The sequence below is a fragment of the Mirounga leonina genome, unplaced genomic scaffold, assembly GCF_011800145.1.
Source record: "Mirounga leonina isolate KUSES-001 unplaced genomic scaffold, KU_Mleo_1.0 Mir_129, whole genome shotgun sequence".
In the NCBI taxonomy this organism is placed as follows: domain Eukaryota; kingdom Metazoa; phylum Chordata; class Mammalia; order Carnivora; family Phocidae; genus Mirounga; species Mirounga leonina.
Genome location: NW_023270323.1, coordinates 14,992,609 through 15,007,826, shown reverse-complemented (window position 1 = coordinate 15,007,826; position 15,218 = coordinate 14,992,609). Strand labels below are relative to the sequence as shown.

General features: G+C 43.6%; 1 protein-coding gene across 3 annotated transcripts in view; it reads right to left on the bottom strand.

The window, feature by feature from the left end:
- TMEM150C (transmembrane protein 150C) overlaps positions 1–6,346 on the bottom strand; it is a 71,801-nt gene extending 65,455 nt beyond the window's left edge. The window contains exon 1 of one of the 3 annotated variants that reach the window (XM_035004672.1): positions 6,205–6,346. The gene's annotated coding sequence lies outside the window, so the exon portion shown is untranslated. Of the gene's footprint in view, positions 1–5,949; positions 6,013–6,204 lie in introns of those variants that run through there. The other 2 variants (XM_035004671.1, XM_035004669.1) reach the window with 2 other exon arrangements.
- Between the last annotated feature and the right edge of the window lie 8,872 nt (positions 6,347–15,218).

The window sequence follows — 15,218 nt, the reverse complement described above, 5'->3', positions numbered from 1 at the left end:
TGTAGTTTTTAAAGAAGAAAAGTAACCATGATGACAAGCTGTTGCCTCTTCTATTCTACCTGATGAAGTCTATGGACATGTGATCACTTTTATTTAGTTTGACCTTTAGGGAAAACTGAAATCTACTTCCAAAATGAATTTGGTTTTACTTTCTAGATTGCACTAGGGGAGGAAAAAAAAAAAGATTTCCAGCCTCAATTTTAAGACCCTCCTTGTACATAAAATTCTTTTTTTTTTTTTAAGGATTTTATTTATTTATTTGACAGAGAGAGAGAGCACAAGCAGGGGGAGCCTCAGACAGAGGAAGAAGGAGAAGCAGGCTTCCCGCTGAGCAGGGAGCCTGATGCAGGACTTGATCCCAGGGTCCTGGGATCATGACCTGAGCTGAAGCCAGACGTTTAACCAACTAAGCCATCCAGGCGCCCCTGTACATAAAATTCTTTAAAAACATTGTTTTCCATTTATTATATTAAAAATTAAATCAAAAGGTACAAAATTCCAGTTATAAAAAAGTCTTGGGGATATAATGTAGCATGGTGACTATAGTTAATAATACTGTATTGTGTATTTGAAGGTTGCTAGGAGAGTGGATCTCAATAGTTCTCATCATAAGAAAAAAATTTGGAACTATATGTGGTGAGGGATGTTAACTGGACTGATTTAGTCCTTTTGCAATATATGCAAATATCTAATCATTATGTTGTACATCTGGAACTAATACAATGTTATATGTCAATTACATATTAAAATACATACATATCATGAAGCACTTACAGGCAAAGAGTGATTGTGAAAGACAATTTAGAATGTAGTAAAAAGTGGGAGATTTATGGGATGGACCTTATCTATTTAGACCATTTGTGATGATTTGCTACAAAGCAGTGTGCAGAAGTTAGCGAGTGGTTAGGAGGGAAGGAAGCCTGTACAATTTGTAGTCAGTCTCAGGGTCATTTGGGTTTCTTTGGTCCCCAGGCTTCCTGACCCAGGGCTTCACTTTCAGAGGCCAGAGGCTGGCAGCTGCGAGGTCTCTCCTAGCCTAAATATAATGCAGTGACTCCTCTCTCAACCCATCAGGACTCATCTTACACAGAAAACAGCTGTGGTCTGCTCGTTTCTACACTTGTGCAAGGCTCTACCATGAGCCTCACAGGTCTGCAGGGGTCCCTCTGTGTATCACTGTCACACTGCAATGTGGAAGGTGAGGTGGCTGAACTCGTGGGATCTGGCACCAGACTGCCTGGAGCTCAGATCCTGCCCCTCTGACTTCCTGGGACGGAGGTACTGTGGGATTGTGGCAGGGCTCACAGGACTGTCGGGAGAAACAAAATAATCCATGTAAAGCACTCAGTGGGGAGCCCTTGGGAAGTACTCAATGATTTGCGGGTTATTATTAGTGATTACACAGGTCTTAGATCAGTGTTTCCCCAAAGTGGGTCCCAAGCCTAGTTTCAGAGGCAGTATTTTATATCATGATCTAAGAGACATATATACACTTATATAATAATACTACAAATAATGACCCTGATTATAAAGTCCTCACTATCTATGGACTGGGCAGTGCAGAGTCAGGATGTGAACCCAAGGGTCCTGTTAATGTAGTGCTTTTAATCACCAACCTCCCTGTAGCCTTGTATTTGCCATACATGGGAGAACCAAAAATTTCATCAATCACTACCAGCCCCCACTAAGAGGGATGCATAGGGAGAATTCCTATTCTACTATATATTCCATTTCATTAAACAAACAAACAAACAAACAAACAAACAAAAAAAACACTGACCCTAACCTTTTAAATCAATTCCATGACTCAGGATACATGGTTTGAAAAATACTGTAAGGGTTGTATGAAAAATTTTTGGAAACATAATAAAAAAGTTAAACAAGTATATGTATCTCCTCTTAGAGGCTTTACCATGTTATTGTGTAAATCTCAAAAAAAAAAAAAAAGGATTATATGGAACATTTCTTAAATTTATGCAAGCATCCCCAAGTGGCTTCAGCCACTCCTTGAGGCAGGGGTACTCATTTGTCGGATTTTTCACAGGGTTTCTGTGACTGTTAGAGAGGAATGAGGATTGGAAGGGGGAATGATTGTGCATCACCCCCACCTTCTACCTCTCTTCAAATATCCCTCCCCCTGAAAAATTTTAAAGTGCAGAAGCTGACTTTAAGAATAAATGATTCTAGGGGCGCCTGAGTGGCTCAGTTGGTTAAGCGACTGCCTTCAGCTCAGGTCATGATCCTGGAGTCCCGCATCAGGCTCCCTGCTGAGCAGGAAGTCTGCTTCTCCCTCCCCCCCTCTGCTCCCCCATCTCATGCTCTCTCTGTCTCTATCTCATTCTCTCTCTCAAATAAATAAATAAATAAATAAATAAATAAATAAATAAATAAATAAAAATCTTTAAAAAAAAAAAGAATAAATGATTCTATAATGTGCAAGAGAGCCAAATTCAAGGAAGCTCAAGAACACAGACTCATGGGGCCAAGCATCTAAACAACTCTCGGCAATGTTTATTTTCGTGGCTAGCAAATATATATAAATTAAAAAGGGAAACTTTATTTTTAGAGTGGAATGGAACTTCAGCTTTAGAGTAAATGCTAGTGTTTTTTTGTAACAACAGGATGACAGAGTGAAATCTTAATTCCTGGTTCTATCAATGCCTATTTCCACTTTCTTCTAAAGACTAATTGCCATCAGGGGCACCTGGGTGGCTCAGTCACTTAAGTGTCCAACTCTTGATTTCAGCTCAGGTCATGATCTCAGGGTTGTGATATCGAGCCCCAAGTCGGGCTCTATGCTTAGTGCAGAGTCTGCTTGGTATTCTCTCTCTCCTTCCCCCACTGCCCACCCCAGCTCTCTAAATAAATAAATAAATAAATAAATAAATAAATAAATAAATAAATAAAATCCTAAAATAAAAAAAGAATTGCCATCAAATGTTATCTCTCCAGGAAACAGGTAAAGACAATTTAGAGCTGCACTGTCCAGCATGATAGCCACTAGTCCCATGTGGCTATTTAAATTAATTAAAATTAAAATTGAATCTCTCCATTGTAGCAGGCACATTTCAAGTGCTCAAAAGCCACATTTGGCTTGTGGCTAGCACGTTGGACAAATTATGGAACTACAGAAAGTTTTATTGGACAGCACTAATATAGAGAAAGGCCATTTACAGATGCTAAAAGAAAAATGCTAATTTCTTACTTGGTAAAAGAGTTCCAAACCCAACTCAACAGCGCTGGCTTGACTTAAACTGCAGTGAGGTTGATATTTGAAGGCCAGTGCCCAAAGATTGCATTATTATCTCAAACTATCATTCCAACTGGTTTGTCTAAAATCTCTTTGCATTAAGACCTTCCATTGCCACAAGCTATCTTTCAAAATCCAACCCTGCCAGGAAATGATATTTGGTGATAACAACAACTTGTTAAAGTTCTACTAACTTATAAGCTAGTTTGAAAGTACTTAGAACAATCTATGAAAAACCATCAGGACACAAGGCACCATCAGATCCAGGAAGAAAAGTCTGCAGTTAAAATAAGTAGGGATGCATTTCTGTTGCTAACCTTAGGATAAGGAAAACATTTATTACCCACCGGACTGTGTTCCTAGCCTTGTCATGAGTGTAGACCCAGATTCAGTAACACTTGGGTGTTTGTATCACATTTTTGAGAACTTTAGCACAAATCTTATTTGAGCCTCACAGAACCTAATTAGCACTGTAGTGTGGATTCTGAGTGCTACATATTCTTCTGGTGGAGGGGAAAACTGAGAGGTAATACATTATCCCGTCAGTGTCTGTCTTGCTTAATTGGTTACTGAAATGATCCCTAGTGGCCAGATTATAGTGAAAGCAAATGGCTAAAATTGCAGGGGCCAGCTAGCTTTTCCTCTTTCATGACTGCAGGCTGCCCTGCTAATCTAGCCATTGTACTGCAGAGGTGTGCTTAGGTCACAGGGGAAACAAAGCAGGGGCACAGACAAGAGTGTAAAGCAAAGTGCTGTCCCTGTTGATGATCACACAGCAGGTAAAGTAAGCACAGAAACCCCTGCAAGGTCATTGTACGCATGATGGTGGTAGTTCTAGAACAAAGCCTAAACATTAGGCATTACTGTGTTCATACAAAAAATTATTCCATAGAGCAAACTATTTCCTCCACAAAGCAATCTGTAAAAGGCATTTGATGAGAAATATGTGAATTAAGCAATTGCCATAAAGGCACTTTAACAGCAATTTAAATAATCCAAACAGATTGCCTTCTGCTAATGGCAGATTTAATAAACATGCACTTTCCAAATCCTTTAATGTGTTTGTTCAATGTCGTAACATCTACCAAGTAGTTATCATTGTCAGCAAAATTTCTTTATCCTTTTATTTACCACGTCCAGTTTTTGAGCTTCCAACTTGGGGAGCTCACAAAACATTTACCAAATAATGTATAAATGAAGGACACACCATTAAAATTCCTATGCTATGCTTTGAAGATTAAACTCACATTTCTATTTAAGAGATGACAGCTATAGCTAATCTTAGAAACATGGTGTCTCTAGGACACATAGAAAAAGAAGTTTGGGATTTAATGCATGAGAGCTGAGACTAAAATTCTTTCATCTGCAAATGTCACATATATGAGCCTAACAATTTTTTCTCGAAAACTTTAAGTAGGTCAACTTATTAACTGCTACCACGGAGTTTATATATTCACATTCGCCTATCTTTTTGACGAACTGCAGCCCAGGATGGTGTTACAGCCCTGCATTATAAAAAAACTTGCCTTTGATTCAAGCAGAGAAATGAAGAAGCAGAAACTATTATTACCGTTTGGCTTCGTTACTGTAATGGATCCAGTACCTTTTTTTTTTTTTTTTTTTAACATATCATTAGTATTTCTGGTTCCCAAACAAGACCTCGCATGTAGTAAGTCAGAATGGGTTCACTGAAGGAAAGGCTTCCACCCCAACTGGCTATGTTCTCACATTTGCAGTCAAAATCCTGGCTCAGCTGTGAAAGACATTCTGGCCGGAATAAACCTGACAAAATCAGCGAAGTGTTCGGGATATAATAAAGTGCTCTGGAGGTAGGGGTGAACGGACAAGAGGGATGAGTAGAGAGAAAGGGAACATGAATTTCAAATGGGAAAAACACTCATTCTCTATTTGATCCATTAAAGGAGGAGAAAACCACTAAACGAGGTCTTTCTCCATAATCCAAAGCTAATCACTCTTTCATTGCAATGGATGACCAAACGGCCTCGGTAACCGCCCCCCCTCGCCCCCCCACACCGCTGCCTCCGCGGAGAAACAGAAAACCCCACGTCTTTCTCAGCGTGCCCCCAGGAGAGGAAAGCAAGACTGTGCATTTAGAGTGGAGGGCGGTGCACAGGGCCAGGCAAGTTAGTGCCTCCTTCCCGGATCCCTCCTTTCCCGAGCCAGCCTGACTTGGCTAACGGTAAAGTGAACAGCGAGTGGCAGAGAGTCCGGGAGGCCAAATTTGGGGTCGCTTCCCGACAACAGAAGGCCGGGGTATCCGGATGGGGCGGCGGGTGGGGACACCTGTCAAAGGACCGGACCGAGCCGCAGCCGGCGGGCGGCGCAGGGGCTCGGCGGACAGCACTGCGGCGGCGGCGGCGGGGACCGAGGCGCGGCGGCTCGGCGCTCACGCGCGGGGGAGAGCCGGCGGGGACCCCGGGGCGCTGTCGGACCCCCGCGCCTCGCCCGCGGGGGCTCGGGCGGGTGGACCCGCGCCCGGGGCGCTCCGGGGCTGGGGCAGAGCGGAGCGTGTCCCCCCCCCACGCATACAGCCGGGAGGACCCCGCCGCCCCGAGTCCCGCCGCAGCGCCCGCCGCCTCCGGTCTCCGCCTCCGGGCTGGGCGCGGAGCCGGGCCCGACGCCCCCTGGCTGCCCGGCGGCCCGGGCGAAGGAGGGGGCGCCGCGGACGCCGCGCCTACCTGCTCCGGTGCGGCGGGGCCGCGGTCGCCTCGCGGGGCCGTGACCTGCGGCGGCGGCAGCGGCGGCAGCGGCGGCGAGGAGGGCGCTTCCTTCAGGAAGGGGTGGGATCTGCTCGCCCGCCCGCCCCCGCCCGCCGCGCCGCGGCCCGCCCCCGACTTATTCTGGGGTCCCCGCCGTGAGGCCCTGAGAGCCGAGCCCCCCGGCACCCCCCGAGCCTCCAGCTGCCGGCACCCCTCGGGGCCCCTAGTAGTTACCCGGGACTGGAGCCGCGTGGGGTCTGCCGAACCGCTTCTTTCCAAAGCCTTTGTGGACGCGTGTGCCCGGCGCTCCTCGCCCAACAAAAGGAAGGACAGAATCTGGGATCCTCCGCCTGGTGGTTATTGATTCTTGACCTGTTGTAACCTTCTGGCTGGCTGCCTTCTGTCCACACACCTAGGGTTTTTGCACAGAGCAGCTCAAAGTCATTTTCATGCCCACTGGCCGAATGTAGTTCTCCGCCGCTCAGCGCTCTCCCGCGGTTTTCTGTGCTCGGGAAGAACAAACACCGGGCCAACTTCTGACCCTGGCGGGGCGCAGCGGACTCCAAGGCCGCCCTCCCAGCGCCAGCCTGCTCTCTTCCCCGTGTCTCCTCGGAGTCTGTGATAAAACTGTACTCATCGCATTTTAATAACTCTACCCCCCCGCCCGACCTCAGCCTACCAGTGGCACCACGTCAGTGACCTGGGGCAGCAGCCTGGAGCGATGCCATTTTTACCGCACGCGCCCTGTGGCCTTCTACTCCAAAGGCAGCCTTGTGGGGCTCCCACAGTAGCACCTCCTTTATCAACCCGCCTTAGGACGACCGCAGTTCCTTTGGGGGGGCCTGCGTACCACGCGCATCTCTTTTCATCCGTTGAAACATTCCAGAACGCTCCCTTCCCCACAACTCTTGCAACCCTTGCTTACCTATGTGTATATTGATTTATTGTCACTGTTTTCGCTTGGCTACTAGACGGTGAGCTTCTTGAGACCAGGGACCTTACCTGAAGGAATGCGAGTGTCATCTATCTAGTTAAAATAACAAAAACTTAATTCTAATCTAGAATCTCTTCAGAGATTCTGAGGAGAGTAACTTTATCTTTCATCACACTCTCAAAGTGATCTGTGAGTCCCTCAAGGTTAAGACTTGCTTGAGTCCCATCCGTGAATGAACCCCAGCTCCGATGTGAGGACCTCCTCACTCCACCCCCCTCTATGCCATACATTTCTCTCTGCAATACCTGAAGGAACCCTCTAGCTAGACTTTCTTCCAGTCCATTCTTTTAAAAGTTCTGGATCCATCCAGTTTGTGATCCCCTCGACACTGCTGCACACCAGAATCACCAGTGAAGGCTTTAAGAAAAAGACAAATGCTTGGTTCCCCCTCAGATCCCCGAGTCAGAACCTGGGGTGGGGGGGGTGGAAGAGGAGAGGTGGGATTCTGACCTGCCCATGACTAAGTCACTGCCTTTCTTGGAAAAAGGGTCCTGAATTTATAGAATGTCCTTACTTGTCCTTTTCTCCATGGAAAGATTGAGAACCCCTGTACTATGTTTAATTTATGTGAACATTTTCATTTTCACTTAGAGTCAGGCCCACTTTTGCTTAAGAAACCAACTTGAATTTGTAAGGATAGCAGGCTCAGCGCCATTTGTCAGCAGCATTAAATCACTGCCACCTTCATCTCCAAAATGTCCATCCAAATAAACCTGAAGTGTGAAATAAATTGTATTCCTGACAGTGATATTGACAGCTAAAATATTATGTTAAAATAGTGGCCATGAAGGAGAGCTGGTTGCTGTAAGCAGATCCATTAGATCTGTTAATGTTATGAGAGTTCTAGTGAAGCTTCAAGAGAACCGATAACAAACAAAACAAGTTTATCGGAGCGCCTGAGTGGCTCAGTCGGTTGAGCGTCTGCCTTTGGCTTAGGTCATGATCCCGGGGTCCTGGGATCGAGCCCCACGTCAGGCCCCGTGCTCAGCAGAGAGCCTGCTTCTCCCTCTCCCTCTGCCTGCCACTCTGCCTGCTTGTGCTCTATCTCTCTGTCAAATAAATAAAATCTTCAAAAAAACCCCCAAACACATAAGTTTATCTTTCTTTTATCTTTCTTTTATTGCTCTTGGAATCGCACCCATTAAAATGTGTTCACTGTGTACTCAATACAACCTTCAATATTTTAAATCATGTATGGGTGTAAGATCGAAATACTTTCCTAGAACTGGTTGTCTTTTTAAAAAATGTACATAGAGTCGTCCTGTAGTCTTAAATGATTTGTTGACAGTGTTCCAAAAACACTTCAGGCTTTGAGGAAAGGGCTAAGTACAGAAAGAACAGGGTTTAAGGCCTGGCAATAGATCCCAACCATAGATGTCGTGGGGCAGGATGGAGATCAATACTCAGAGACATAATCACTCTCCAGGACCACGATGAGGCACCATGATTTGGACACCGTGCTGCTCTACCAAATCTGCTGACCAATGTCCAGTGAAGAGCACAGGTGTCCATCTATATGAGTAGGGGCCATGGTTCTTCTGATATAAGAGACCTTGTTATCTAATGGAAACCATAACAAAACACGTAGGATTATAAAGAAAGTCTATATTTTGCTCGTTTCCTTTCTCTTCGGCAGCCAATTTGTTGTTGTTTATGATTCAGATCACTTCCCTTGTTCAGTTGGAAAAACAGACGGGAAGCACAACTTATAAAGAGCACTCCCAGGATTCTGGGATCCTTGCTGTGGATTGAGTTGCAGTATATCTCGTTGTAATAAAAATCTCTGTATCACAAAGTTATTGCCAACCCTTCTCCAACCACCGATAATTCAAGTAATCTCTGATAAACAGCACAATTATGCAAAGTGTGTTGAAATGGCATTTGAACTTTTCCAACATCTACCTATTTAGGAACCTTTATAGGGGCAATTGGAAAGAGAAAGAGAATATATTTGGTAACAGGTTGTTAAAATGGGAGCTATTATTTTATTTCCATTTTGACAGAGGACCCAGATACTAGTCATCAGCCCCTCTCACCTTCCAAGCAAGGCACAGGACCGTGATGTGGGACTCGCACAGGGGTGTCCCCTTAACATCTCACTTACCTGGAAGATGTGCAAAGGTTGAGGTGGAGGCTGGTGAGGCCGCTTGGATCAGAGAAGGGTTTCTGTAGAGGAACTGAAGGTGTTCTAAGACGTCCCTCCTAGGCACCCCCAGGGGCAGGTTGGAGGGGGATTTTCTCTCAGCTTAGGTCCAGTCGAGAGCTCGGGATGCGTCCCCTGCCGTTTGGGGAATGCCATGGGCTTGTGTCTGCCTCATGCTTGAGAAATCTAAAGGGCCAGAGTTGGCAAAAGTGGCCTGAACACGGGGTAGAGACCACGGTAGGGGAAGTAATTTACTCCCACGGAAGACAAGTCTAAAGAGAGTGAGACAGACAGTGTGGGCTTGACTTTGATCCTACCGAAGAGGCTTGCCTGGAAAGGCAGACACCTTGGCAGAAAGAAGCCGGAGGTTTGCTTCCACATGGCTCGGGGCCCAGAGGAAGACTCTGAGGCTACCAGTCAGAGGCAAAATGACCTTGCTCATGCCAAGGAAATGGGTGGTGACAGATTCCTCAGCAGGGTGGTAGGGGTGAGGGGTGGCTTTGGCAAACCTATAAAACTGCCCATGAGAGAAAGTGTCAGTTGGAAACATCTGCTAGGGCCAGAGAAGCTGTGCCCGCTAGAGCCCCCCAAAGCCTTTCTTTCTGCCTCCTTGGCTCTCTCTCTTCCCCGCGTCAACCCTAGAAGATTGGGCAGCCTCATGAGTGAGAAGGAGGGGAGAAGCTGCAGGCTGGGAGAAACACAGAAGAAGCCAACTATTACTCCCCTTTGCCACGGAAGTATGGAGTTTTTTTTATAATGACACATTCATTACTGATCTAAGACTGTATTTTTGACTAAAAGTAACCAGAGACCCTTTTGGTTATTTGAGAGTGACCCCAAGAGTCATAAGGCCCGCACATTAATTCCTCTGAGGGGCAGGAAACAAAGTAGCCCCACAGAGCAGGTTCACACAGGCACGATGGAGGAGAATAAGGCTGTTTTCTTTTGTTTGTTTTGGGTTTTGTTTTTGTTTTGTTTTCTGTCTATACCATGAGTCCTGCTCCGTCAACATAGCAGCGATACATTCAGAAATAATGCCTTCCACCCTACACCTTATACCTCAAAATGTCTGAGAATGTCTCATTTTGGCTTCTATTTGAATCACAAATAAGTGATATGTGTCCAGAAATCCCTTCACGTGCATATACATTATAACTGAAGCTTACCAACCAGAAAGAAGTGAAGATCCTGGAGTAAAACTTCCAAGTGGATCTAAATGTTGGTTTAACCTTCTACTAAAGAGCGGGCTGCCACATTTTCCTCATCTCTAAATGGCTAGGATTAGATAAAAGGTATCTCTCAGTCAGAAAATGCTACGTTTTGAAAGGCTACAACCACATAGAGCATGTCCTAGATCAAGGACATATTAATTTTTCAGAGTCTGCTTCACCAGACCAGCAGCTCTGCAGTGCTCTGGAGTGGTAAAGGAGAAGGATTTCCAACGTGTCAACAAACACACACAGGGGTGCCTTCCTGTGGAGGCTGACATGTGACTGAGGTTGATATGATCACCTTGGTGACGGTTTCCATATTATGTACTTGGCAACTGGGATGTGGGAATCCCCAAGCACTTGTCTGTATTCTCTTCAGTGCTAGGTGTCATTGTCTCGTTCTCTTCCTCCAGTGGGAGAGCAGAGTTGCAAAGAGGTCTATGACTGGTGTTCAGAGGGGAAACCTTGAACAAACACCAGATTCTGTATTTTGAAATTCACTGTGACCCCATTTCCCCTATTTGAACTAAGAGACTGTTGTTTGCTGCGAGAGCATAAGCCAGAAAGTGTGACCAGTTTTTATTTCAATCAATCCCTTCTCTTTTAGACCTTTTGCCAACATGCATTAAGTTTATGGAAGCCATCCATTATTTATCTGATAAAAAAATTCTGCATCAGAGAGCTAAAGATTAGTCATTTTATAGCATGATATTCTTTTGTTACAAATGACTGTTTTTGAGGAATTTACATCATTCTTTTTTTTTAACGATTTATTTATTCATTTTAGAAAGAGAGAGAGAGCGCGAGTGAGCGCAAGCACAGGGAAGGGGAGAGGGAGAGAATCTCAAGCAGACTCCCCACTGAGCACGGAGCCTGACTTGGGGCTCCATCCCACGACCCTGAGATCATGACCTGAGGCCAAATCAGGAGTCAGATGCCCAACCGACTGAGCCACCTAGGTACCCCGGAATTTAGATCATTCTCATTCAGTCTTCTAAAGTTCTAGCCAAGAGATATTGCTTCAAGCCCTATAGTTTTGTTGCCCCACTCTGCTGCCTGCCTCTCAGCTGCCCCAGCCTCTACCCCAGACCTTGCCAGAACCAGCAACTAGGGTTAACATGGAAGAGAGTTGGGGGCCTACTCGTTCCTGCTTCAGCGCAACACTCTGCACTGTTTGTTAACTACTTTAATTATCACCCCTGCATGGGGGCTCAATTTCTCTTCACCAAAACAAAACAAAACAAAACAAAATAAAAACAAAAACACAAAAACAAAAACAAAAAATCACCAAACCAAAAACAAACAAACAAAAAACCCCACCACCTTTTTATTTTTAATAATTCTCTCTCACTCTCTCCCCGCTCTTAGAATATGAAAGTCCTTGTTCTATTTCCAAGCTTAACTCGGTATACCAGTTGTTATTCTTATTTCTGTCCTCTCCCAAGACTCTCTTAAACGTGTCTAAACCTTCCCTCTCAAATGCCTATAAACACGGGCATATTTCCTCCATCCTAAAAACACCTTCCATACAAACTGCTTTCTCAGTCAAATTCCTATTTCATTACTTCCCTTCCCCTCGATAAGAAGTTTCTCAAAAGCATAGTGTTCTCTTGCTACTTCCTCTTTAGTCTGGTCTTTGATTAATTCTCAGCCCCCCAAAATCTGGATTCCACACCCACTCTGTTGAAAATGTTCCCTTATGGATGCACGAGGAATGACTTTCCAGGCACCCAGTTCCACTGACTGCTTTGTGGTCTCCTGCTTCACCACCCTATCCTCTTTGAATCTGGCCACTCCTTCCCTTCCTGGCATGTCATTGCAATCCCCTGGATTGCCCCCCCCCTTTTTCCTCTGACTACTTCCTCACATATTCCTTCACAGGAATTCCAGGATGGTAATGTGGTCTTCAATACCGTGCCCTTGGTCTTCTCTTTTCTAATACTTTGGTCTCTCCCTCTGTATAATATTATCTTTTTCCAGATGACTCCCCAAAGCACTCATCTATCATGGGTCTCCGTCTGATGAGCCAGCCAACACCTCCAACTCAAAGCCAAATTCTAGGACCATCTCCTTATTTTTAGACCGCCTGGAATCTTGAATTAGCAATAACTCCTTTTCTCTTTGAGTGATCTCATCTTCACCTGGTAACAAAGTCCTATTTCTTGCTCTACTTACACAAAGTCTTAGGAATCTGTCTCCTTTTAATTTGTATTGCTTTTGGGCAAGCCCTCATCACCTCCAGCAAGCCCGATTGCCTTATTTCTTCTTTCTGCCTCCACTCTCTCCCCTCCTCCAATTCCCTTTCTTGCTGTTCCGCAAGATCTTTAAAATAATTTTTATTTTCTTCCTTTATTTCACTTTTTTTGGATACATGGTCCTATATGCCCATTTAAAAAAATGAAAACAATCCACTTTTGTGTAAAATAAAAATTAATAGTCTCCCATTGTCTTCACACCCTTCCTTCCTACTTCCCAATGTTAACAGCCCAGTATATATCCTTTGGCAATTTTTTCATGCTCATACAAACATATGTTCATATTTTTAACAGAAAAATGGAATCATAGTATATATTACTTCAGAACTCTCTTCTCACTTAAAAGTGTACCATGGTCATCTCTCCAAGTCTATAGATATAAAGCTAACTCGCTTTAAAAAAAAATCACAACTTTATTGAGATGTCATTCACAATACCATATGATTCATTCATTTAAAGTGTACAATTCAATGATTTTTAGTATATTCACAGGGTTATACAACCATTACCATAATCAACTGTAGAACATTTCATCACTTCAAAGAGAAACCTCATACCCATTATCAGTCATTCCCTACTTTCCCCCACACCTCTCCCAGCCCCTTAGCACTACTAATCTACTTTCTGTTTCCATGGATTTGTCCATTCTGGATATTTCATATGAATGGAATTATATAAAATGTGGTGTTTGGTGTCTGAATTCTTTCACTTAGCATGCTTTCAAAGTTCATCCAAGTAACATCTATCAGTACTTAGTTCCCACTTTTAGCCAAATAATATTCCATTGAATGGATATACCATATTTTATTTATCCATTCATCTGTGGATAGACATTTTGGATTGTTTCTACCTTTTGACTGTTATGAATGAATAATGCTGCTATGAACATTCGTGTATAAGTTTTTAAAATGTAGATATATTTTTAAATTTCTCTTGGGGATACACTTAGGAGTGAAATTTTGGGTCATGGTGACTATATTTAACCTTTTGAGGAACTGCCAGTCTGTTTTTCAAAGTGACTGTACCATTTTACATTACTACCAGTGATTTGAGAGGGTCCCCATTTCTTCACATCTCCTCCAATGATTGTTATTGTGTTATTTTAGAAATTGGTTTTAAGGGGTGCCTGGGTGGCTCAGTCGTTAAGCGTCTGCCTTTGGCTCAGGTCATGATCCCAGTGTCCTGGGATCGAGCCTCACATCGGGCTCCCTGCTCAGTGGGGAGCCTGCTTCTCCCTCTCCCTCTACTGCTCTCCCTGCTTGTGCTCTCTCTCTCTCTGTATCAAATACATAAATAAAATCTTAAAAAAAAAAAAGAAATTGGTTTTAAAATTATAGCCACCCTAATGTCTAATTGCCCTGATTGGACCTACAGTGGAAACTGAATAGAAGTGGCAAGAGCAGACATCCTCATTGTGCTCTGATCTTAGGGGGAAAGCATTCAGTCTTTTACCATTGAACATGATGTTGGCTGTGGGTTTTGTAGATAGCTGCTATCAGGTTGAGAATGTTGCCTTCTATTCCTAGTTTGTTGAATGCTTTTGTCATGAAGGGGTACTGGATTTAGTTCAATCTTCTCTATTCAGATAATCATGTAATTTTTGTCCCTTGTTCTATTAATATGAAGTATTGTATTAATTGAGTTCTTGGGTATTAAATCTTGCATTGTTGACAGAAATCCCACTTGGTCATGATGCATGGATTCAGTTTGCTAGATCCCACTTGGTCATGCATGCTGGATTCAGTTTGCTAGAATGTTGTCAAAGATTTTGGTATATATTCATAACAGATATTGGTTTGTAGTTATCTTTTCTTATGATGTCTTCTGTTGTGATGTCTGGTTTTGGTATCAAGGTAATACTGGCCTCAAACACTGAGTTATTTTTTAATAGTTTATGAAATATTAGTATTTCATAATTTGGATGTATCACAATTTATTTAACACATACAAAGCCCTATTTATAAATATTTAGTTTCTTTCCATTTTTTTGCCACTATTAACAATGTGTTGGGTGCCTGGCTGACTCAGTCTGAAGAGCATGTGACTCTTGATCTCAGGGTTGTGAATTTGAGCCCCACATTGGATATAGAGATTACTTAAATAAATTAAAAAAAAACCCAAATAATGTGTTGGATATATATGCTTATGTTTTTGGATAATATCCATATATATGGATATATATGCTTTTATTTCTGAAAGAAAACCCTAAATGTGAGATTTCTGATTCAAAATGTATATATATCTTAGTTTTTGTAACTATTTCCAGGTATCTTGCCAAAAAGATTGTAACAATTTAGACCATTGCCATCAATGTATGAGAATATCAGCTTCTCTACACTCCACCAATACTGAATGTTATCACTGTTTTTAAATACTTTTTTAAAGATTTTATTTATTTATTTGACAGAGAGAGAGCACACAAACAGGGGGAGCAGCAGAGGGAGAAAGAGAAGCAAGCTCACCGCTGAGCAGAGAGCCCAACATGGGGCTCCATCCCAGGGCCCTGGGATCATGACCTGAGCCGTGAGCTGAAGGCAGACGCTTAACTGACTGAGCCATACAGGTGCCCCTTAAATATTTTTTTAAAGATTTAATCTTTCATTTTAGAGAGAGAGAGTATGAGCGGGAGGGGTATTGGGAGAGTG